General features: G+C 46.1%; 1 long non-coding RNA gene across 5 annotated transcripts in view; it reads right to left on the reverse strand.

Moving 5' to 3' along the window:
* The window catches only part of LOC140494444 (uncharacterized), a 106,877-nt gene that overhangs the window by 18,035 nt on the left and 65,444 nt on the right, over positions 1–23,398 (reverse strand). For 4 of the 5 annotated variants that reach the window (XR_011963969.1, XR_011963967.1, XR_011963966.1 and 1 more), the window contains exons 6-7: positions 8,108–8,235; positions 2,243–2,797 (exon numbers count right to left, since the gene is read on the reverse strand). This is a non-coding gene — a long non-coding RNA (uncharacterized lncRNA). The remainder of the gene's footprint in view (positions 1–2,242; positions 2,798–8,107; positions 8,236–23,398) is intronic. The other variant, XR_011963970.1, reaches the window with a different exon arrangement.

The following is a 23,398-nucleotide window of genomic DNA, read 5'->3' on the forward strand; positions in this document are numbered from 1 at the left end:
TTGTTTAGTGTAGAGCCAGGGACTGACTGAATAGGTCGCTGCTGGAATTCTGAGACAGTGGATAAACGGTCACTGAGGAAGTCCCATGGACTCCAGGACAGTCGGTTTGGATTTGTTCAAGGAAGATCGTGTGTAATTAATCTGACTGGGTCGGTTTGAGGCACTAACCCGTAACTGCATGTGAATTTCTTGGATTTGACGAGAGATCCCATGGCACACTGTTTAAAAACAGAAACTATAGGATCCAGGGGAATGGAGCAAATAACCCAGAGAAGTGCAAGGCAAGGCATTTGGGGACATCAACAAGAGAGAGGAATACACAATAAATGAGAGTATGGTCAGTGTGGGCAGGTAAATGAAGTAGGCTGGACTGGAAAGGGAATAGAGGAGATCCGTTACCCTGTGACAGTGGAAGTGCAGTTATGGGGAAAGATTGGAATGGAGGATACTGAGAGGAGATTTGATTGGGGTGCACATAATGTCAGGAGCCTGGATAGAAAGGGAGAGAATACCTTGTTCCTGTTGGAGAGCTCAGTTACCTGTGGCGAATACTTAATGTATGTGGTTGAAATAGTGGAGACATGATGAGGAAAGTTGTGATTTCACCCAGAGTATGGTCGGGATCTGGGAGTCACACATGGAAGCGGAGTAGAGACAGAAACTCTCAAACCATTTTAAAAAGGTGTTGGAATCTGCACCTGAAGTCCTACACTGTCTGGGGAGACAGAACTTGGGCTTTAAAAAACAACGTTACATCTTGTCCAACGCAGACAGTGGACAGAGGTATCTCCTCTATACTGTGCTATTTTCTGAAGTTTGCAAAGGTGACCAACATCTGATAGGATTAATACGCAGGGATGAGGCGTTAGGGCAGAGAGGAGCAGTGTGTAAATTGATGAGCATCACAATAATACTGATCCCATCCTTTATACACAATGCTACTTCACTGTGTTGGCCTGTTTATCCTTCCTGTAAAAATGGGGAAAAGATCTGATTCTCCAGGTCTGTCGTGGTCACACCACAGCCCCATCTCCATCTGATCTGGTTCACACTATTTAACGCTACCATTTCACTGGTCTTGTTGAAAAGTTCCCAGCTTCATTCTTGTCCCATTGAAGACTGCTGTCAGTCAACTAATGTTTCTCACTCTCAATTATTGCATTTCATTCGCTACCAATATCCTGAACTTTACAATAAAATGATCGCTGCGCCCCAAAACCATCCCCTACCGACAGTGGATCCACTTGCCCCACCTCTTTCCCAAGGACCAGATCCAATAGTACATCCTCTCTTGGGTTGGATACATACTCCTGCAGTCAGCTCTCCTCCAGGTAATCCAGGAACACTTGACCCTCGTGAACCTTCACCACCAGTATCTCTGTCTATATCTGGAAACATTAATTTTTTCAGTATAACTAATCTGTAGTATTGTCATCGCTCTCAAATGATCCTGCGTATTTATTGTCTCCATCATTTTTTTGGTTCCTGGCAGACAGACTGCACCTCACAGTTTAATTGCATACTTTTTGTTCTGTAGCTCCAGCCAAATTCTGTCCTTGGATGGATCCTCTTTCTCTTGGACACCTTAACTAATGCTAATCTAAACCAATACTTCTACCTTCATTCTTTCCCTTCCCTTCTATCATTTTGGAATCCTTTATACTCAGCAATATTTAACACCCAGTCCTGCCATTCCTTGAGCCAGCTCTCGGTGATCAGTACATCAGATTTCCACACACTAATCTACATCTGTAACTCCCTACATTCCGAGTATTTATGTTCCTGCAGAGTACCTCAGATTAAGGCTTCCTTTCTTCATCTTCCACTAATTAACTTGTTGCTGTAAATTAGTACCAACTGTCACTCCCATTATTTTGAGAATCCTGGTAATCTCTTCTACTATTCCTTTTTGGATCCTAAGCACACATCAAGTTATTTTCAATCCCTCCCACGCAGCCCGCAATGAATTCAGTCCCAGCTCTGTCACATTAGCTCATCCAGCTTGTCCAGTTGCTGCCTTCCCCAGAACCAGTCCCAATGCCCCAGGAAGCTGAAGCCCTTCCTGCTGCATCATCGTTCCAGTCACACTCTCATCTACCTAAAACAGAACCACAACAACAAGCACCCGAGCTACAAATCTTCTCCCAAACTTTGAATTTATTCTTGGCTCACAATTTCACTTCTCCCTCTTATTTCTGTGCTCAACCCTTATTTCAGAAGTTAAAAAAAATTGCTAACTTACAGCAATTAACTGACAGTTGCTAATACCGGTGTATTTATCAGCCAATGAACTTGCAGGTTTTTCTGTGATGGCTCTTGCATTTCTTTCAAACTCAGTGCAGGCAGGTCCCAGCAGCAGGAAGTTGTCTCTGTTACTCCCAGGTACATGTAATCCTCCAGCTCCCACTCCACTCTGCTCCTTCACAGGGTCACCGTCTCTGTGACTCCCAGGCACGATTCGGCCTTGATCCTCAGTGTTGATTTATATCCTCCCACTTTGCTGCCTCTGTAACTCCCAGGTGTGAGTTAGCCTCATGCTCCTGCTCCAAGTTGTTCTGTCACATGGTCACTCCCTCTGTGATTCGGTGCTGGTTTCGAGGCTCCTGCTCTGCTGTTTCTCCAACTCCAAGTCCCAGTTGGCCTCGATTCTCGTTGCGGATGTATATTCTCCCGGTTTGTGCTGCTCTCTCTCAGGTTCCCTCCATTTGTGACTCCCAGGTAATGGTAGGCCTCAAGCCTCAGCTGAGGTTTATAACACCCCATTCCGCACTGCTCTCTTATAGGATTGCTGTTGTGCCTGGAGGACAGTGGAAAAGAGGAGGATTAGACAGAGCAGAGGCTGTTAGAGTGATTGAGCGAGCTGTATGGGATGGAACAGGTTATCTGGGGAGCTAGGCAGACCTGCAGCAACTAAAGAAGTTTGCTGGAAGATACAGTGAGAGTTTCAGACATTGAAGAAGGCAAGGGAAATAGAGAGATGGTGGATTGATCATGACGGAGCTTTGTAGAGTCAAAAGGGCTTTTTCTGAGCTGCTCACAGAGATGTGTAGACTTCAGCAAATACAAATTGACAGCCAGCAAGTGTCGTATGCTACTGGAGACTGTTGGATGTTACAGAGCGAGAAGACTTGCAGCAACTGGGCAGAATATAAACTTTTGGAGCACTTGTGGTGTTCAAGGACGCTCAGGACATGAGGAGGTGCAGAGAATGGGAGCATTCCAAATATGGGATTATAGGGGCTGGAAGTTCTTAGATGGATAAGGAGGATGAAACGTCCCAATTTAGCACACGCAACCATTGTAATTATAGAGATTTAGGAAGGGAACCTGTGCTGTCATTGAATACAGTTATGTGGAGAGTTACAGAAGCTTAAGGGTTTACAAATTTAAAAAGGGATAGAGTTGAGGTGATCAGAAATTTAAACAAGAATAAAGAAATTTTAGAGATCTCAGGCACAGATGGGAATGGATGAGGTGAGATAGTGTGAGGAACTATAAGAGTTATAAGTCAGGGAGGATGTCAGATATAAAAGGGAGAGCTGCATTGTCTGTTTGCAGTTAGAGACATGAGGAGTGTTGTAGCGCCTGCTGGAGGGGACACAGATAACTACAGTTCCAACGGCTGATGCAGTGGCTCAGGAAGGCAGCTCCCCACCACCTTCTCAGGGACAACTCCAAATCAACAATAAATGCTGGCTCAGCCAACAAAGCTCATCTTCATGAATGAAGGAAGAAAAGATCGACAAGTAGAACTGAGATCACTCAGGCAGGACCTTTCAACAGCACTTCACAAACCCGGAACCACTATACCCTGGAAGGACAGGAGCTCCAGGTGCAGAGGAATACCAGCATTTCCAAGGTGCCCTCCAAGGCACGTTCCATCCTCCCAGCACTGTGTCTGTCCCTACACCCAAAGGACTGCAGTGGGTCAGGAAGGCAGCTCCCCACCACCTTCTCCAGGGAATTACAGATGGGAAGGTAATGGGGAAACTCTGCTGTTTACAGACAGACAGAAAAATAAATCCAGCAGTGGGTGTGAAATGACATTTCCCTGTCAGAACAGCATGCTGAGCATGGAGAGAGGATTTGTCTGGTTGGCACAAGGCAGAGAGTGTGAAGAAAGGGGTCTTTTTCACGATGGGAACTGGTGATGGGGGGGGGAGTTTCGCAGGGGTCAGTGTTGGGACTACACTCTACACGTTATTCATTCAGAGTCTGGACAAAGGATGTGAAGGGGTACGAGAAATGGGTTTCCAAGAAAGATCTCAGGGATGGAATTTGTGTCATATGAGGAGCAGGTGAAGTCTCTGGGTCTGCACTTGATGAAGTTTCAGAGGCGGCGGCAGAATCTCATTCAAACTTACAGAATACTGAGGGGCCTGGATGGAGTGGACGGGGGCAAGATGTTTCCACGAGCAGGAGAGACGAGGGGCCAAGGGCACAGCTTCAGAGTGAAGGGACGACCCTTTAGAATAGAGATGTGGAGGAATTTATTCAGCCAGAGGGTGATGGATCTGTGGAACTCACTGCCTCATGGGACTGTGGATGCTAAGTTATTCAGTGTATCTTACTCAGCGATAAGCAGGTTCTGGATGAATAAGGAGATCAAGGGTTACAGGGAGTGAGAGAATGGGGTTGAGAAACAATTCATACACAATCGAATAGTGGAGTAGACCTGATGGATTGAATGGTCTAATTCTACCCCTATACATGATGGTCTTATGGACTGCGCTTATTCCATAGGTTTCTAACTGTGCAGTTAGTATTTCTGGCATATCGTTTAACATATATTCCTGTACTTTCGTGATTATTGCTGTAACCTCTTGGTTTCAGATCAACTGCAGAAAGCTACGCTATGGTGTAACTTGGGAATCCTGGTGTATAAATCTCAGAAAGGTAGCATACAGGGCCAGCATGACAGAGAATGTAAATGGAATGCTGGCATTGATTTCAAAGGGAATGGAGAATAAAAATAGTGAAGGTTTGTAACAACTATAGAAGACTCCTGTCAGCCCGCACGGAGAATACAGTGAACAGGTTTGGTGCCCTATCTGGAGGGAAAATATCCTTGTATTGGAGGCAGCGCAGAGAAGGTTCACCAGGCTGATCATCAAAACGGAGGGATATTGATAAAAAGAGGTGGAGAAGGTTGAACTTGCAGTCATTAAAATTTAGAAAATGAGGCAAATTTATTGATACACCAAAGATTCTTGTGTTCTTACAGATTAGGTACTGAGACATTGTTTCACTGTGCAAGGATCTGTAACCGGAGATGAAGGGGAATACAGTTACCAGACAAGCTAAGAGAGAAAAGCTGGGCTGAAGAGACTGGAGGATGTTACAGAGTTCAGTGATTTGAGATCAGGTGGTTATCGGGCTGAAAGATGTCAAGTAGAGTTACAGGATTATCAGTTCTGAAGGATTTACAGAGATTGGGAGGAATATAGGGACGAGAGATTACACAGAGGCACTGGAGAGTAGACAGATGGGGTGGTATTGGAGCTACAGGAGTGTATAGAGAAAGGGAGGATTGGAGGGACTGGAGAGTACACAGGTAGGGGTGGCAGTTGGAGCTGCAGGAGTTTATAGAGACTGGGAGGATTGTTGGTGCTGGGAATTACACTGACATGGACAAGAGTTGGAGCTGCAGGAGTGAGTGAGATAGGGAGGTTTGAAGGGGCTGGATCAGTTCACACAGCCAGGGAGAAGTGTAGGGATTGGAGGAGCCAGAGATACTGAGGGTTGTAGGGCTGCAGAAGTTCAGAGAGTTACTGAGGACTATGAAGGCAGGTTTACAGCATTCCCATCAGTTACACAGAGATGTGGAGTGCTGTTCTGGAGTGGGTTACAAACATCGAGAGGGTTGCAGATACTGGAAGATATTACAAAGACAGTGAGCTGTAGTATTTGAGGAGGTTACAGCGACAGGATGCGTTGAGGAGTTGGAGGCTGCTCCAGGTGTTAAACATGCTGCAAGGGATCAAAACCTTACATCAATCGGGGGGATTGGAAGCTCTGGAGATAAAGAATGAGAATTGCAGTAACTGAAGAATATCACAGAGATGGGGAGGAACATATAAGTTAGAGGAGTTATAACATGAGACGGGCTCTCTTCAATGGAGTCAGGGAAGATACAGGGAGATCTGAAGGGACAACAGGTGATCAAAAGGTCAGTGAGGCTTCTCACTGTCGGATTGCGTCAGTTTACGCAGGCATGGGGTATTTTATGGAATTGTGTTACTTACAGAGATTAAGAGAGTTGTATAGAATTGAGGAAAGAACAGAGATATGGAAGGCTGTAGTTAATGAAGACTTTTGTTGATGTCAGATGCTGAGGTTCTGGAAAGAATATGGACCGGAAAGCTGTACAATCTGTAAGAGCTTACAGAGACAGGAACAGCAATAGATCCTGGAGACACGAACACAGATAGGGAGTATTACAGACACTGGAGGAGGTTTCTGCTTTAGGGATGGTTGTAGGGAAGTGTAACGTTTACACAGATAGGGGTGTAAGAGCTGGAGAAGGTTATGGAGATGATTAGATTGGTGGGGAGACTAGAGGAGTTTACACTGACAGGGCGGGTGATAGCGACGGGAGGATGTTACATAGATAGTAAGTCTTATAGAAACTGATCGGGAGAGTCACAAGCATTGGAGCTGGTTCCACAGATCGGGGGTTTTACAGTGTCCTGGGAGGATTACGCAGATAGGGAGGTTTGTAGGATGTCCACATTTTCAGAGTGCTTCAGGAATGGAAAAGGTTGCACAGTAAAGGAGGGATGGTGGAGTGTGGGAGTTCACACAGACTCGGAGGTTTGAAGGTGTTGGGGCTGATTATGGATAGAGGGATATATTTAGCTGCAGTAATATGGAACGCAGAGGGAGAGTTTAGATTAGATTCACTACAGCATGAGAACAGGTACTTCGGCCCAACAAGTCCACACCAACTCTCCAAAGAGTAATCCACCCAGACCCACTTCTCTCCGACAATGCACCTAACACTATGGACAATTTAACATGGCCGATTCACCTGACCTGCACATCTTTGGACTGTGGGAGGAAACTGGAACACCTGGAGGAAACCCACGCAGACACAGGGAGAAGGATCAAACTCCACACAGACAGACAGTCACCTAACGCTGGAATCGAACCTGGGTCCCTGGCACTGTGAGGCACCAGTGCTCACCACTGAGCCACCGTGCTGCCCAAATTGTAGAATTACACAAAGAGAGAGTGTTTGAGGTGCTGGGAGGAGGACTGTAGGGAGTGGACGAGCAAACAAAGATGTGGAGTGCTGCTGTGGCTTGAAAAGGGTCTGGAGGTGTTCCTATCGGTAAGGAGGTGGGTAGGGTTGAGAGAAGGTTACTGTGGTCGTGTGGTGCTATAGGCCAGGAGGCAGGAGTGTGATCGGGCCTGCAGAAGGTTACAGTGATATCATGTTTTCTTGGGGCTTGAGGAAGGTCCACAGGTGGGTATTTTGCTCCAGGCTGGAGGATTTTACAGAGACAAGGACACTGTAAGTATTGTGCAAAACTACAGAAATGGGAATTATTGAACTGAGTGCAGGATGAGATTATTGAGATTGGGCATGTTATCGACATTGGAGCAATTTACATACAGGGAGAGTCATCAGCATCGGAGTAGGTTTCAAATATACAGTGGGAATTTGGGAGGGGTGGAGGTTACAGAAATAGGAAAACTTCTGGGAATTACAAGCATTCAAGACATTGGCACAAACAAGTTAGACCGAAAGGCATGTTTCCTTGCTGTCTGACTCTATCACATGACAAGAGACAGCGTGGGGAGGGAAGATAGAACAGAAAGATCCCATGTTTCAATACCATCTCCTTGAGGGAGGCCTGCTTTCCCCTCTGTTGAACTGATCCTCACTAAGACAGCACAGGCCTGGATTGATAACTGTCAACCTACTGTATTGACACAGGAAGGCTCAGTACAGCAGAGATGTAAATTAACAAGAGGGTGGGGATTGAGCCTGGGACCATCATGCTCTGGGTTTACCCTTCAACACTGTATCTATGTCATGTCTTCTGGACCAAAGTTCGATCCCTTAAATATACTCTGCTCTGTTCACTGTGAGTGATCTTGCCTCACTGCAGGATTTACTGAAGGCTCCAGCTCTCACTCTCCATCTCTCTGGCTGACCAACCATCTTCAGTGTGGTGATGGACGAAACAGGAATTGGGAATTCTGTTGAGTCAAGAGCATCCTGAGTATCTACAGGAGATAGAGAAACAGACAGAATGGGAAATTAGACTGATGCAGTGAGGGTTACACAGGGAGAATGGCACTAAGTCCCACAGAGATCTGGAAAATCCCAGTCTCCATCCCTGGTCTGTGTTGCCTCATCTCCCTGGAGTGGAGAATTCTGTTGGCTTAGGATCTGGAGTAGCTGCAAAAGGTGCAGTCACCGGCCTCAATTAGACCCTCACAGTGAGGGGTACCACATGGGGAGAGACTGTGTGATATCACCAGAGTGCTGGAAGGTATCAGGATCAAACCACGGTCAGGAAGATGTACTGGGATCAGTACTCAGGGATGAGGGAGCTATCAGTGGACCAGGCAATGACCTTGTGTTACTCTCACTAGACTGTTCATCCCGAATTTAACGCCGACCAGATATCCTTTCCTAATTTAATGCCAGAGTCAGGGATACCCATCTAACCACTTAATAATACCCTTTCAGTAAGCAAATCTGTTCTAGGCTGCCAGTCCGGCCTACAGTTCGGGGCACAGATAGGCGGTTTTGTGGGAACGAGAGAGACTCACGTTTGGTATGTTGCCTCCCAGGTGCAAGGGTACGTGATGTCTCTGATCGTGTTTTCCGGGTCCTTAAGGGGGAGGGGGAGCAGCCTGAAGTCGTGGTCCATATTGGCACCAATGACATAGGTAGGAGTGCTGAGGATGTTAGACAGGCTTTTAGGGAGCTAGGTTGGAAGCTCAGAGTTAGAACGAACAGAGTTGTTGTCTCTGGTTTGTTACCCGTGCCACGTGATAGAGAGTCGAGGAATAGGGAGAGAGAAGAGTTAAATGCGTGGCTACAGGGATGGTGCAGGAGGGAGGGATTTCGGTATTTGGATAACTGGGGTTCTTTCTGGGGAAGGTGGGACCTCTATAGACAGGATGGTCTGCACCTGAACCTGAGGGGCACCAGTATCCTTGGGGGGAGGTTTGCTAGTGCTCTTGGGGGGGGTTTAAACTAACTCTGCAGGGGCATGGGAACCCAGACTGTAACTTTAGGGTGCAGGACCTGGAGTGTAGGGAGGGTAGGAATATGGTATCAATCTTAAAGGATCGTGCCTGTAAACAGAAGAGTGGCTTGAAGTGTGTATACTTTAATGCCAGAAGTATACGAAATAAGGTAGGTGAACTCGCAGCGTGGGTTGGTACCTGGGACTTCGATGTTGTGGCTATTACGGAGACATGGCTAGATCAGGGACAGGATTGGCTGTTGCAGGTTCCAGGGTTTAAATGTTTTAGTAGGGTCAGAGGTGGGGGTAAAAGAGGGGGGGGTGTGGCTTTGCTTGTCAAAGATAGTATTACAGCGGTGGAAAGGAAGATGGATGAAGATTTGCCATCTGAGGTAGTTTGGGTTGAGGTTAGGAATAGGAGAGGTGAGGTCACCCTGTTAGGAGTCTTTTACAGGCCTCCTAATAGTCCTAGAATCGTTGAAGAAAGGATTGCGAAGATGATTCAGGAGAAGAGTGACAGTAATAGGGTGATTGTTATGGGAGACTTTAACTTTCCTGATATTGATTGGGAAAGCTATAGCTCAAGTTCGTTAGATGGGTCAGTGTTTGTGCAATGTGTGCAGGAGAGTTTCCTGACACAATATGTAGATAAGCCAACAAGAGGTGAGGCCATACTGGATTTGGTTCTGGGTAACGAACCAGGCCAGGTATTAGAACTAGAGGTAGGTGAGCACTTTGGGGACAGTGACCACAATTCGGTGATTTTTAGTCTCGTGATGGGGAGGGATAAGTGTGTACTACAGGGCAAGAGTTATAGCTGGGGGCAGGGAAATTATGATGCGTTGAGGCATGACTTAGGATGTGTGGATTGGAAAAGTAGATTCCAAGGCAAGAGCGTAATTGATATGTGGAACTTGTTCAAGGAGCAACTATTGAGTGTCCTTGATAAGTACGTACCTATCAGGCAGGGAGGAAAGGGTCGTGTGAAGGAGCCGTGGTTTAATAAGGAGTTGGAATCCCTTGTTAAATGGAAGAGGGCGGCCTTTGTAAAGATGAGGCGTGAAGGTTCAATAGGGGCGATTGAGAGTTATAAGGTAGCCCGGAAGGACCTGAAGAGAGAGCTAAGAGCAGCAAGGAGGGGACATGAAAGGTCCTTAGTTGGTAGGATTAGGGAAAACCCTAAGGCTTTCTATAGGTATGTTAGGAATAAAAGAATGACTAGGGAAGGAATAGGTCCAATCAAGGATAGTAATGGGAAGTTGCGTGTGGAGGCTGAAGAGATTGGGGAGGCGCTGAATGAATACTTTTCGTCAGTATTCACTCAGGAACAGGACATTGTTGTCGATATGAATACTGAGGCACGAATAAGTAGAATGGATGGCTTTGAGATATGTAGAGAAGAGGTGTTGGAAATTCTGGCAAGGGTGAAAATAGATAAGTCCCCTGGGCCTGATTGCATTTATCCTAGGATTCTCTGGGAAGCAAGGGAGGAGATTGCAGAGCCATTGGCCTTGATTTTTGTGTCCTCTTTGTCTACAGGAGTAGTGCCAGAGGACTGGAGGCTAGCAAACGTGGTTCCCTTGTTCAAGAAGGGGAGTAGGGATAATCCTAGTAACTATAGGCCAGTGAGTCTCACTTCTGTTGTGGGCAAAGTCTTAGAGAGAATTATAAGGGATAGGATTTATGCACATCTGGATAAGAATGATGTGATCAAGGATAGTCAGCATGGTTTTGTGAAGGGCAGGTCGTGCCTCACAAACCTTATTGAATTCTTTGAGAAGGTGACGAAGGAGGTAGATGAGGCGAAAGCGGTAGATGTAGTATACATGGATTTTAGTAAGGCGTTTGATAAGGTCCCCCATGGTAGGCTACTGCAGAAAATACAGAGATATGGCATTGAGGGTGAGTTGGAGGTTTGGATTAGGAATTGGCTCTCTGGAAGAAGACAGAGGGTAGTAGTTGATGGCAAAGATTCATCTTGGAGTGCCGTCACTAGTGGTGTTCCGCAAGGATCTGTTTTGGGACCATTGCTGTTTGTCATTTTTATAAATGACCTGGAGGAAGGGTTAGAAGGTTGGGTGAGCAAGTTTGCGGATGATACGAAAGTCGGAGGAGTTGTAGACAGTGAGGAAGGATATGGCAGGTTACAGCGGGATATAGAGAAGCTGCAGAGCTGGGCAGAAAGGTGGCAAATGGAGTTCAATGTAGCTAAGTGTGAAGTGATTCACTTTGGTAAGAGTAATAAAAAGATGGATTACTGGGCTAATGGTAGACTACTTGGTAGTGTGGAAGAGCAGAGGGATCTTGGTGTCCATGTACACAGATCTCTGAAAGTTGCCACCCAGGTAAATAGTGCAGTGAAGAAGGCATATGGCGTACTGGCTTTTATTGGTAGAGGAATTGAGTTCCGGAGTCCTGAGGTCATGCTGCAGTTGTATAAGACTCTGGTGCGGCCGCTTCTGGAATATTGTGTGCAGTTTTGGTCGCCATACTATAGGAAGGATGTGGAGGCACTGGAACGGGTGCAGAGGAAGTTTACCAGGATGTTGCCTGGTATGGTAGGAAGATCCTATGAGGAAAGGCTGAGGCACTTGGGGTTGTTTTCTTTGGAGAAAAGAAGGTTTAGGGGTGATTTGATAGAGGTGTACAAGATGATTAGGGGGTTAGATAGGGTTGACAGTGAGAACCTTTTTCCGCGTATGGAGTCAGCTATTACAAGGGGGCATGGCTTTAAATTAAGGGGGGGTAGATATAGGACTGATGTTAGGGGTAGGTTCTTCACTCAGCGAGTCGTAAGATCATGGAATGCCCTGCCAGTAGCAGTAGTGGACTCTCCCTCTTTATGGGTATTTAAGCGGGCATTGGATAGGTATATGGAGGATAGTGGGTTAGTGTAGGTTAGGTGGGCTTTGATCGGCGCAACATCGAGGGCCGAAGGGCCTGTACTGCGCTGTATTGTTCTATGTTCTATGTTCTATGTACATATGAATCCAGACCCAGAGGAATGGGATTGACGCTCAAATTCCCACTGTAATGATCTGACAAGCCACTCAGCTCGAAGGCTGGTCAGGGTGGGCATGCGATGCTGGCCAGCCAGAGACAGCAACATCCCATGGGTGATTTAAAATCAACACTGGTGGGAGCAGTGTCCTGGCCAAACATGTCGGTAGGTTTATGGACAGGGTTTTAAACTGACATGGAGGGTGCAAGGACATAGTTCAGATGAAAGGAGCTTTCCAAATCCAAAGAGAAAACGTGAAGCCTCGGAACTGGAAGGGACAGAGTTTAACTAAAACTGTACATCAATGAATCGGTTTGTGACAGGACATTGTGGGGAAGAGGAAATTATAATGTTGTTTTGATTTGGAATGGACAAAGTATCTACAATAAGGAAATAGCCTTGGGACACAGAGATAAATGAGACTTAGTCACCAGACAGACATGATTACAGGGTGAACAAAAGGTGGAACATCAATATTCAACAGTAAACAACCGTACAGGATCTCAGGCAGAATGGAAAAGCAAGATGGGAGACCCCTGACACTAATGGATAACAAAGGCATTACAGAGAAAGCATTTGGTCTCAGATTATGCAGCTGAATCAGCCCGAATACAAATTCTGGGTGCTATGTGTCAAAAACACAAGCAGGATAACAGTTTTTATGCTGCCTTGCAGTATTTCATTGCTCATCCCTGCATTAAACAGGAATTCATTAGAAATTGTAGCCAAGGTGGTGTGATAATTTTTGGAGACTTCAATCTTTGTATAATCTGGGACAGACACATTGGCAAGAGTGATATTATCCGAGATCCTCCTTGAATGTTTTTGTCAGTGTTTCTTTGAATAACACATTGTGCAAATAGCTAGGGATGTAACTATCTCAGATCAACCTTTGGGTGATGAAGCTGAGTGAATGAGTAATATCACACCGAGATACTCCAAGAAATTATACCGGAATTCAAAGAGATTATGACATTTTAAAGTGACCATAAATCACACCCGAGCATCAGTAACAAAGCCCATTATATGATTTTGAGAGAGAACTGACCAAGGTAAATAGGGGAAACAGACTGAAATGTCAGGCTGTAAATGAACAGTGGAAACCATTTAGAGCCAGAGAGACCTAGAGACGTACAGCACATAAACGGACCCTTCGGTCCAACTCGTCCACGCCGACCAGATATCCTTTCCTAATCTCGTCCCATCTGCCAGCACTTGGCCCATATCCCAATAAACCCTTTTTATTCATATACCAATCCAGATGCTTTTTGAATGCTGCAATTGCACCAGACTCCACCACTTCCTCTGGCAGTACATTCCCTACATAACCACACTCTGCGTGAAAAGGTTGCCTCTTAGGTCCCTTTTAAATCTTTCATCTCTCACCTTAAACCTACTCCTGCCATTTCTGGTCTCCACTACCCCAGGGAAAAGAACTTGTCTGTTTGTCCTATCCATGCCCCTCATGATTTTATAAACCTCAAGAACATCACCCCTTAGCCTCTGACACTCCAGGGAAAACAGTCTCAGTCGTTTCAGCCTCTCCCAATAGCACAAATCCTCCAATCCTGGCAACATCCATGTAAAACTTTTCTAAACACTTTCAAGTTTCACAACATCCTTCCAATAGGAAAAAGACGAGAACTGCATGCAATATCCCAAAAGTCCCCGAACCAGTGAGCTGTACAGCTGCAACATGACCTCCAAACTCCTATAATCAATGCTCTGACCAATAAAGGCAAGCAAACCAAACACCTTCTTCACTATCCGCTTACCTAGGTAACACTTACGGGGGCATGGGTGTGGACATGGATTGGACGGTGGGTGTGGTGGGCGGGGGGGCGGTGTTGAATGGGTTTGGGGACGGGCTGAGGGTGATGTAGGATGTGTCTGAGAGTTGGGGGCAGGCGGCGAGTGGAGGGTGGTGTCAGACGGTTTTGGGGGCAGGATTCGCTGTTGGGTCGGTTTGGGGGGGTGACGTTGAGTGGCGGGTGGGGGCGGTGTTGGATGGGTTTGGAGGCGAGCGGGGTGTGTTTTTGGGGTTTGGCAGGGTGTGGGGGCTCGTCCATGGCTTGCTGCTGCCGAGTCACCGGAACAGGGAGCAGACTGGACTGAAAACTCCGAGCCCCAGAGGAAAGGTATTGAATCGATTAACCGAATAATCAATTATCCAAACGAAATAGTGCCCGCCCATCTCGTTCAGATAATCGAGGTTCCTCTGTAAACCATCTGGACTATACCCTAGTGTTGTGTGAGTTTTACCTTCACCCAATCAACCCCTGCTCGATCCTCCTGAATGGCCCCAATATTGGCCCAGTTCCAGTTTGACCTAAATCTGTCAACCCGTCTGATCGTTTTCCACAACTATGTTAAAACAAAGACAGTTGTGGTGACTGGACGCAATGTGCTCTCCGACTGACGCTTCACTCAATTGCCTGACCTTATTTTAGATTAGATTACTTACAATGTGGAAACAGGCCCTTCGGCCCAACAAGTCCACACCGCCCCGCCGAAGAGCAACCCACTCAGACCCATTCCCCTACACCGAACACTAAGGGCAATTTAGCATGGCCAATTCACCTGACCTGCACATCTTTGGACTGTGGGAGGAAACCAGAGCACGCAGAGGAAACCCACGCAGACACGGGGAGAATGTGCAAACTCCACACAGTCAGTCGCCTGAGGCGGGAATTGAACCTGGGTCATCTGGCGCTGTGAGGCAGCAGTGCTAACCACTGTGCCACCGTGCCGCCCACTATGCCACCGTGCCGCCCACCATTTTCTGAGGAGAGGTCCAGTGTTGCACCCGCCTGAGTAGCATAGCGCCCTCTACGTCTTGATTGAGGAAACTTTCTTGGACACATTTTACAAATTCCACCCAGTGTGGGCCTTTTACACTCTGGGTGACCCAGCCAATCCAGGGGAAGTTAAAATCTCCATCCAATACTACTCTATTATTTTTATAGGTACCTGCAAACTCACTACACATTTGCTCCTCTCGTACCCGCTGGCTATTTGAGGGTCTAGAACACGATCCCAGCAGACTGACCATCCCCTCTTTGTTTCTAGCCTATAAATTTATGCCCTCATTTGGTGACTGCTTAACAGAATTGTCTCGATGCACAGCTGTTATGTCCTTCCTAATCAAAAGGACAACTCCCCCTCCTCACTTACTTGTCCCTCTGTCACGTCTGTAGTTTCTGTATCCTGAGATCACTGAGCTGCCAGTCCTGCCCTTCTCTCAGCCATGTTTCTATTATGGCTATAATATCCCAGTCCCCAGAGCTAATCCATGCTCTGAGCTCGTCTGCCTTACCAGTCAGGCCTCGTGTGTTGAAATAAATGCCATTTAAACCAGATATCTTTCCCTCCCTCGACTGTGCCCCTGGATATCCTGAATAGGTAACTTGCTCTTGATGGCTGATGTATTTCCCCTGAGTTTTTGATGGTCCCTCTCTCACTCAGAGTCTCAAACTAGTTTAAATCCTCCTGGGTAACACAAGCTAATCTCCTCCCTGGGATACTTGTGCCCCTTTGCTTCAAGTGGAAACCATCCCCTTTGTACCGGTCCCCTCTACCCCAGAAGAGATCCTAATGACCCAAGAACTGAAAACCCTGCCCACTATACCAGCTCCTCAGTCACACATCCATCCGGCCTACCTTTCTATTTCTATCCTCACTGGCACTTGGCACTGGGAGTAATCTGGAGATCATTAAGGTCAATATCCTGCTTTTTTAACTTCTCACCTGACTCCCTGTACTCATTTCACAGGACCCCATCCCTTTGTCTACCTCTGTCATGTGGACCAATGTTCACAATGACCTCTGGATGTTCACCCTCCCCCTTCATAATGTTCAATAACGACTCAGAGACATCCTTGACCCTGGTACCCGGGAGGCAGCACACCATCCTGGGGTCTCTTCTGGAGCCACACAGTCTCCTGTCTGTCCCCCTCACAACTGTGCCTCCTATCAATATCACAATCATTACAGAGGATCTGGCAAATATAGACTGGGAGGAACTCCCTGCAGTTGGGTCCATGTTAGGAAAGTGGAGTAGTTTAAAGTGATGCAGTGAGACCACAGGGCCAGTGTGCTCCTTGAAGAGTGAATAGTAAAGGCAGCAAGTCCAGGGAATACTGATCAAGTGATGTCGTGAGTTTGATAAAGAAAATACAGTGCAATAAAATCAGGTGAAGCCCTTCACAAGTATAGAGAGTGCAAGGGGATTGTGGAAAATGAGGGACAAACAATGGTCATGAAATATATTTGGCAGATACAATTGCGGAAAAGCCACAAGTATTTTATCAGCATCGTGAGAGTCAGAGGATTCCCAGCGAAAGAGGGAGGCCTGTGAGAAACCAAAGGGTCAATCTGTGCATGGAGTCAGAGAAAGCAGGTGAGGTGTTCAATGAATACTTCCCACCTGTATACACACAGGAGAAAGACATTGTCGCCGGGGATTTCAGTTGGGATGCTGAGGTTCCAGAATATGTTAAGATCAATAAGGAGGAGGTATTAAATGTTTTCACAGGCATAAAGGTGGAGAAATCCCCAGTGCCCAGGGAAATGTATCCCAGGCTGCTATGTCATTCAGAAAAGGACATCTGTCCACCCTCACGTTTTCTGCACGACTTGGCCACAGCAAAGTATTTGCCTCCCAATTACCCTCTTCAGAGGCCAAGCAAGTTACTCAGTTCAAGGGCAGCTAGGACTGGGCAAGAACGGCTGGTCAGCCAGAGACACCCACATCCCAAACCTGATTTAATAAGTAATCCATTTGGATGGTCCCACTGGAACCGTGCTGGGACCCGGGTCCTGGCCAATCACGTCGGTAGGTTTATGGACAGGGCTTTCAACTTACAGAGAGGATGCTGGGACAGGGTTCAGGTGAAAGGAACTTTCCAAATCCAAAGAGAAAAGGTGAAGCAACGGAACAGCATAGGGATGTGGCTGAAGACAAGCAGAAAGGAACAGGAAGGGACAGAGTTTAACTAAAATTGTACATCAGCGAAAAGATTTGTGACAGAAAATTGTGGTAAAGAGTAAGTTATGTTTTTTTTAAATGGACAACGTCACTGTAATAAGGTAGATGGATTTGTGACACAGAGATAAAAGAGATTTAGACACCAGGGAGACATGGATACAGGGTGAACAAAAATTTTCAATGGTTCACAATCTTGCAGAAACTCAGGAAAAATGGGTAACACTAAAAATTATGGATACCAAAGGCATTACAGAGAAAGCATTTGGCTGCAGATCATGAAGTCGAGTCAGTCTGAATGTAAATTACTACTTGCCAAGGACACAAGCAGCAGAACAGTTTTAGCCACTGAACAGTATACCATTGGTCATCATTGCATTACACAGGGACTCGTTGGAATTTTTTAACAAAGGCAATGTGATAAGTTTGGAAAACTTCAATATTCGTATAATCTGGGACAACACACGGTCAACATTGATATTGGAATAGGACTTCGGTTATATATTTTTTCAGTGTTTCTTTGAAAAACGCATTGTGCAACTGTTAAGGGACATAACTATCGCAGAGTGACCGTGTAATGAAACTTAGTGAATGAGTAATATCACCTGGAGAGATCCTTCGGGAAATTGTGATAAAGTGCAGTTTAAAGAAATATAAAGTTTTAAAGGGATTCACAGAGGACAAGCTACAACTAGAAACAAAAAAAGCCAATTACATGTGTGTGAGAGGACAAATGACCACGGTAAACAGGCTAAACAGACTGAGACATGTGTCTGTAAATGGACAGCAGAAAACATTTGAAGGAACAGTGTAAAACGCTCAACAGAAGGACATTCCACTGAAACAGTATAAACCACAGCAAGAAATCCCCACTGGTCCCGCACTCAGGACAAAAGGGATCATACTAGATTATGAGGCTGAGAGGATCACCAAAAAGTACTTAAAATCCTGAAGTGAGAGAGTGTTTTAGGAGTAAATGTTAAATAGATTGCAAAGGGTATACTAGCAGGAGGAGGGCAGTGCGAAGGGGAACCATGGTCAGGGTTTATTGACACAATAGGAACAGGGAAAGGTGAAGGTGCTCGAGGTGGTGAGAGTGTTACAGGGAGTGGTCAGGGCCTGAATGGTGTTACAAAGCCAGTACGGATTGCTGCAGCTGGAGGGGTTTGCAGAGGTAGGGAGGGACATATGGATTTTTATTTATTCAGTCATGAGATGTGGTTGTCACTGCCGGGACTAACATTCTTTGCCCCACTGCTAATTACCCAGAGTATAGCACAGAGTCAGCCATATTGCTGTGGGTCTGGTGTCACGTGCAGGCCAAACCAGGTTAGAATGTCAGATGGTCTTCTCTAAAGGACGTAAGTGAACCAGAGGAGTTCTTCCCACTGATCAACAATGTTTTAATGGTTGCCCCACCAATGTCTTTTACAGATACAACATGACATCCCAACTCTTACTCTTAATGCTCTCCCCAATGAAGGTAACCATCCCAAACGCCTGTTTCACCAGCCTGTCTACCTGTGACACCACATTCAAATAACTGTCTACCTGCATCCCTGGGTTTCTGACAGACAACACTACCCAGGGCCCGAACATTAACTGTACAGGTCCCACCCTGGTTTGTTTCACCAAAATAGAACACCTCACCTTTATCTAATTAAACTCCATCTGCTATTCTTTAGCCCACTATCCCAGCAGTACTGTTCATCCTGTTGTATCATAGTTAACCTTCTTCACTGTCCACTTTACCACCAATTTCAGTGTCACCCAAAAACCTTACTTACCAGGAAACCAATATTCCCATCCAAACCATTTATCCAAATAACAAACAACAGGGGACCCACTCCACCGCTGGTCACATGCCTCCAGTCAGAAAAACAACATGTCTCCCATCACCCTCTGTCTACAACCATCAAGCAAATTTTGTATCCAGTTCACTAGCTCCTCCTGAATGCCATATCCTTTTACACTGATCTGAGCTTATTACCCAGTTTACCAGACAGAACACACAACACAGAACAGTTCAGCCCAAGACCCTTCGGCCATGCTGCTATGCTAACATTTTATCCGACTGTAAAATCAAACTGGCCTACATAACCTTCGTATTACTCTATCCATGTGTCTGTCCAAGAGTCTATTAAATGTCCCGAATGTGTCTAATTTTACTCCCACCATTGGCAGTCCATCCGACCACCTACCATCTCTATCCTTTTATCCATCCTCCAATCACCTTAAAATTATGCCGCCATGTAATAGCCATTTATGCCATAGGATAAAAAGTCTCTGACTATTCACTCTCTCTGCGCCTCTCATCACCTTGTTCACCTCTACCAGGTCGCCCCACCCCCTTCTTCACTCGAATGAGAAAAGCCTTAGCTCCGTCAAACTTTCTCCATAAGAAATGCCCTCCATTCCAGGCAGCATCCTGGTAAATCTCCAGTGTCCGCTCTCTAAAACTTGCACACCCTTCCTGTAAAGATGGGATGAGAACTGAACACAATATTCCAAGTGTGGTCTCACCAGGTCGCGATAAAGATGCAGTAAAACCTCACAGCTCTTGAAATCGATCCCCTTGCTAAGAAAAGCCAACACAACATATGCCTTTTTAACAACCCTACCAACGTGCGTGGCAACTTTGAGGGATCTATGGACATGGACGCCATGATCTCTCTGTTCCTCCACACTGCCAAGTATTTTGCCTTTTAACACTGTATTCTATATTCAGGTTCGACTTTCCAGAATGAATCACTTCACACTTTTCCAGATTGGTCTCCATCTGCCACTTCCAGCCCAGCTCTGCGTCCTGTCAATGTCCCATTGCAACCTACAACAGCCCTCCACATTCCCCACCACTCCACCAACCTTCATGTGATTGACAAACTTACTAACCCACTCTTCAACATCCACATCCAAGTCATTTATAAAAATCACAAAGAGCAGAGTCCCAGAGCCGATTGTTACAGAACACCACTGGTCACTCAGATCCAGGCTCAATACTGTCCATCTGCTGCCACCCTCTGTCTTCTCTGGGCCATCCGATCCTGCAGCCAGACCGACAGATTTCCCTGTATCCCAATCATCCTTCTTTTCTGAATGAGCCATCAAAATATTCTGTCATATCCTCAAAGAATTCAATAAGGTTTGTGAGGCATGACCTGCCCCTCACAAACCCATGCTGTCTCTAATTTAACTATGGCTTTCCAAGTAGTCATAAATCCTTTCTTTAGAGTCCTCGCCAATAATCTGCACACCACAAACATTAGACCAAATCTGTAATTCCCAGAATTCTACCTCCGTAATATGGTCTAGACGCTACAAATCTTGTCTCCTCTGCCATGTTCCCTAGAGGGTGGTGGGGATTACAGAGTCAGGGAGGGATATCAGGACAGGAGGATTTTGCAGACAGTAGGAGGGTTGCAGTTCTAAAAGGAGGCTTCAGTAATTGTGAGGATTCATGGTGATGAAAGCATTTGAGGAGGGAGGGAGGATTGTAGGGAAATGAGAGGATTCACAGTTTAGGTGCTTTGTTCGGACTGTAAGTGGTTACTGAGTTGGGGAGGGTGTAAGCACTGGTGGATATTACAGAAACATGTGGTTTTGGTTGCAATGCAGGAAGAGGATTCAGGAAGCTGGAGAGTATGGGGTCTGAACGAGGTTACACAAATGGGAAGAGTTGTCAGGAGCGAAGGTGTTTACAGAGATACCAATGGGCTGATCTGGAGCAGAGGACCCAGATTGGGAGGGGTGTGGGGACTGGAGGTGATTTCACAGGGAGGGAGGACCATAGAGCCACAGGAGGTTACAGAAATGTGGAGAGCTGTAGGGCTGAAAGGGGTTCATGGAGATGGGAATGTTGGGAGGGATAGAGAAGTTTACAGGGATAAGGATGTTTGTAGGACTGGGCTGGATTACACAGACAGGGACTGTTTTAGGGAGCTGAGCAGATTACAGAGATAAAGAGGTTTGTATCATCTTGCAGAACAAACAGAGATATGGAGGGTCATCATGACTGAAGATGTTTATAGATATAGGAAGGCTTAGGTTCTGGGGGTTATTTAGACATGGAGGCAGTGGAATCTGGATTCTTTTTTGAGAGATTGGGTAGCAAGTTTGGTTGGAGACAGTTTCACAGATAAGGGAGCACAGCACAAACAGAAGGAAGTTCCTGCAGTAAGGAGGGTTTGAGTGGAGAGTGATGTTTACACAGATGGGGGTAAGAGTTGGAGTAGGTTATGGAGATGGGTAAATGTTTGGAGATACAGGAGGAGCTTACATTGACAGGGTGGGTGATAGTGACGGGAGGATGTTACATTGTTAATGAGTCTTGTAGGAACAGGATCGGGAGAGGCACAGGCATTGGAGTGGGATCTACAGATCGGGAGTGTTGCAGGGACCTGAGAGGATAACACAGATAGGGATGGTGGTAGGGTCTCCACAGACTGATGGCGTTTTAGGGACTGGAAGAGATTCCATCCACAAGGAGGACTGTGAGAGCTGCAGGAGCTTATGGAGAGTTGAAGATTTGGAGCAGTTCACAGAGGGAGGGTTCTCCCACAGGAGTAGGTCACAGATAGTGAGGGTTGTGTGGCCTGAGAAAGTTAAAGAGAGGGGAGTTTTCGGCATTGGAAGATATTACACTGACAGGGACAGTTGAAGAGACTGAAGCAAAAATGCATGGAGAAGTTTACACAGATAGGGAGGTGAGTAGGGACTGAAGGTGAATACACAGACATGGAGGGTTGTATTGTTAGACGGAGCTGAGAGGGATAGGGACTGGTGTAGGGATTTACACAGATAGGGAAGGTTGTGTTTTTGGTGAAGGTTACACTGACACAGACAGTGTTAAAGATTGTTTAATGGACTACAGAGGAGCTCAGAGAGAATGTATTATGGGGAGTGGAGGAGATTACAGACACAGAGATGGCTGTCGGGTTGAAAAAAGGTTCTCCAGATCCTCAGTGCTGTAAGGCTGGAGGGAGGTTACAATAATAAGGGTTACCTACATTTAATGACTTTTTTTGATATAGAGAAAGTCTCAGAACGGGATTGTCAAAAGGAAGTATAGATAGTCCAGATGAGTTTACAGAGATATAAATGTTTTTGGGGGTTTCAGGATGGAACAGTGATTGGGAGTGATGTAATGAATGGCAACAGTTATAGAGAGGGTTCTAAAAGCAGGAAGCGGTGACAGTCATATCGATCTTTGTAAAGACTAGAGAAGTTTACATCGCCAAGGAGTGTTTTAGAGTCTGTTGGAGATTACACAGATATGGGGAGTATTGGGGATGAAGCAAGGTTCAAGAGACAGGGATGGTTGACAGTACTGGACAATAACCTGAATAGAATCTCCAGTGTGGAAACAGGCCATTCGGCCCAACAAGTCCACACCAACCCTCTAAACAGCATCCTAACCAGACCCATCCCTATCCCTGTCCAATAAACCCTGCATTCCTCATGGTGAACTCACCTAAACCACACTTGCCTGAATACTACAGGCAATTTATGATGGCCAATCACGTATCGTGCAAATGTTGGACTGTGGCAGTAAACCAGAGCAGCCGGAAGAAACCCACACAGTCGGAGCGAGAACATGCAAAGTCCACACAGACAGTCGGCCAAGGCTGGAATTGAAGCCAGATTCCAGGCACAGTGAGGCTGATTATACAGAGCACTGCAGAGATTGGACTAGGTGGATGGAGACACTGGAGGAGCTGACATTGACAGGGTGGGTGCTGGCAATGAAAAGCTATCACATAGATAGAGGGTCTTGTAGGAACTGTATTGAAAGAGTCACAGGCATTGGAATGACTTCTGCAGATTGGGAGAATTACAGGGACTGAGAGGATTGTAGGGTCTCCACAGATTGATCGTGTCTTTAAGAATATGTAGATACTGAAATCTTAAACCCAATGAATGCAGTCTTCATTTAAAGACCAGAGCCTTATTATCCCTCATCAGCCAAGGATCCCTAACCCTGCCAGCTTTTCGCTTCACCCCAATGGGGCAGACTGGTCCTGGATTCTTAAGATCACACTTTGAAAAGCCTCCCATTTGCCAGTTGTTCCTTTTCCTTCAAACAGACTCACCCAATCGATTAGAATCATAATGTGGAGGTGCTGGTGTCGGACTGGGGATGGACAAAGTTAAAAATCACCCGACACTCGGTTCCAGTCCAACCGGTTCATTTGAAAGCACTAGCTT

Source organism: Chiloscyllium punctatum, chromosome 24 (genome assembly GCF_047496795.1).
Source record: "Chiloscyllium punctatum isolate Juve2018m chromosome 24, sChiPun1.3, whole genome shotgun sequence".
In the NCBI taxonomy this organism is placed as follows: Eukaryota; Metazoa; Chordata; class Chondrichthyes; order Orectolobiformes; family Hemiscylliidae; genus Chiloscyllium; species Chiloscyllium punctatum.